Here is a 2,856-nt window from a genome sequence, read left to right on the forward strand (position 1 = left end):
TAATTGAAAATGCTTAGTGAGAAGGTCAAAATGTATTAGTAGTCCTTAACTATCAATTCTCATTTTTCTTCTTGGAGAATATAATGATCAAATAAATAATTCAGAATCAGAAATCAAAAGTTCAGAATCATGCTTTCAGTGCAAGTGGATCACCAGTAAGAAATCCTCAATACCAATTTCCACAAAGTTTTGTCACAGATACAATCTCCCTGCCTTCTCTAGCTGCTTTACTACCTTACTATTTCTTCATTATACAGGAAAAGTGTGATTCACCTGATTTCAGTCAGATCTGTTGCTAGAATTATCAAGGAATTAGTTTATTGTCTGTAATTTGGTCAAAGTTATGTCTCTTTATGTAGGCTACTATAAATGTATTTACTAATTTCAAGTAAATACATAAATTCTATTCCCATCTTTTTTAAAAAATAAAATTTTGTTTGCTCTATAAATTGATCAGAGGCATGGATTTTGTGGCTAGCTAGGTCATTGCACATCATCTGTCTCTCTCTCCCTTTCTTGGTTCTCATAGATATATGATTGCTCCATAATTATCCTAATTTATTTTGCTTTCATATTTTTGGTTGCATCATTTCAGTTTTTGCTCTGCCATTTCCCAAATCATTTATATAGAAGGCGTTATTTCCTAATTTCTCATTCCTAGAATAAGCTGCACATGAAGACATCACTGGTCCTCATTTTCAGTGTGTACATTTGAATACGGAGGAACATCTTTCTTCTGCTCTCCATCAATTCCCTACTCTCCAGTTAGAATAATTTCGAATAGTAAAATTGGAAAAAGAGAAAATAAATCATGGTGAATAAACAGTTGCAGAAAATTCACTGGATATTTCTGACCAGTTCAACCAATGTGAACTATTAGGAACATACATGGACACCTCATTCCCACTGGCACTCAAAGTTTCTGGTTAGGCAATTCTTAGGAATATGAAGAACAAGATGAAAAAATAAGGAATAATATCAATTGCAAGAAAAAAAATGGAGAAGGATCCAAGCAAATTTCTTAATTGGGCTGCCAAAAATATTCGGCTTACTACAGTGCGGAGACTTCTTTCCCAAAAGGCCACTCATGTGAATAGTAGGGATGACGATGAGTATACCCCTCTTCATCGAGAAGTGTACAGTGGACAATTAGACATTGTCAGTGAGTTGGTGTCTCAAGCGGCACATGCAATAACTGTAGATGAATGGACACCCCTGCACAGTGCATATACGTGGAATAATACCAGAGTGACTTCTTTATTATTTCATCATGATGCAGATACCAATGCCCAACTAAAGGCCTCTTGTCCCCCTTACATCTTGCTGCTGAGAATTGAGCTAGCAAAGATACGCTTGATCTCCTTCTGTTGAACCATTATATAAAACCAGGCCTGGAGAACAACATAGAAAAAAATTGCATTTGATATTGCCAAAAGGATAAGTATGTATCACTACCTCTATGAAGTTGTGGAAGGCTGTACAAATTGTTCACCTATGTCCTAATGGTCGGGTTAAGTTTCTTAAATTTCAAAAATGCAAGTCGATCTTTTGTGTCCCTACAAAATATTTTCACAATCCAAATAAGAGCAATATATTTTATTTTGGTCTGTCATGGGGCTTGAACTGTGGGCCTGGGAGCTATCTCTGTGCTCTTCAGCTCAAGGTGAGCGCTCTACTACTTGAGCCTCAGCTCCACTTCCAGTTTTCTAGTGGTTTATTGGAGATAAGAGTACCATAGACTTTCCTTCCCAGGCTGCCTTGGAACCATGATCCTCAGATCTCAGCCTCTTGTGTAGCTAGCATTATAGGCATAAGCCACATGTGCCTGGCAACACCAATATTTTACTGTAAAAATTCATGGATTCCGAAGAATTCTTCCAAGTGAATTGCCTGCATTGGATGTCAAAATGTATTCAATAGTTTTTGTATACATGTATAATGATTTCTTCAGAGTTTGTGATTTTTTAATCAGAAACAATTTTAACTTACCTGTTGAAATGAGTAGTACAGAAACTAAAATATTTCTGGTGCTTGTCTGAAAAAGTATATTTTAAAATATTCTATATTCTATGTTTGCATAATGTTCATAATTTATTTTATTTTCTCCTAGATATACTTTGAATTCTACATTATTTTATAATATTTAGGTTTATTAATGTGTCCTTTCTGATTGCATTCCATATAGAAACAGTTTGATTCCTTTTTTTCTAGGTCTTAATATTATTTTTCTTTGGGATAAAATGACAATGTTGTCTAATTTGAAAAGTTTTGTAAAGTTTATGCTATGTAAACGCTTTCTGAGGTGAATATTTAATACACTGATGTCAAACTAAATTTAATTATATGAATTACGTGTATTGTTACAGTTGTAATTTTGTTTTAATAACTGTTTTTCATTTCTTGCATCTGAAGAATGAAACATATGAATACTTCTCAAATTTTCATGTTATCCTTGTGCAAGTGCCATGTTAATCTCTGCATTGTAATTTGAGTATTCATGCTGCTGAAGCATGTAGTATCCTCTAAATTTAAGTAGTTAATGATGCAATCTTTATACAAGCCTATATCTATGGGTGCCTACTTGTAACAAGGAAACCGTATTGTTCCTAACAATGCTATCGATCTTATTTCCCTAAAATTCTGTGAATAGTAGAAAAAAATTATATTGATCAATCAATTGCTCACATTTGCAAATTTTTTTTGTCAATGACTATCTTAAGTCTTTTTATTTGGAATTTGATCGTACTCTCAATTATTTATAGATAGGTCCAAAGGTGATGGCTTTTTCAAGTACTTATTTATCCAACTGTGTTAGCTATGTGGACCTAATGGATTCAAAGTAAGCGTTGCTTAAGA

General features: G+C 33.7%; 1 pseudogene; it reads right to left on the bottom strand.

The window, feature by feature from the left end:
• Nucleotides 1-2,415: 2,415 nt before the first annotated feature.
• LOC122122167 lies at nt 2,416-2,512 on the bottom strand (annotated as a pseudogene).
• Between the last annotated feature and the right edge of the window lie 344 nt (nt 2,513-2,856).

This window comes from Dipodomys spectabilis, unplaced genomic scaffold, assembly GCF_019054845.1.
Source record: "Dipodomys spectabilis isolate Male_0828 unplaced genomic scaffold, ASM1905484v1 ptg000205l, whole genome shotgun sequence".
NCBI classification, from domain to species: Eukaryota; Metazoa; Chordata; class Mammalia; order Rodentia; family Heteromyidae; genus Dipodomys; species Dipodomys spectabilis.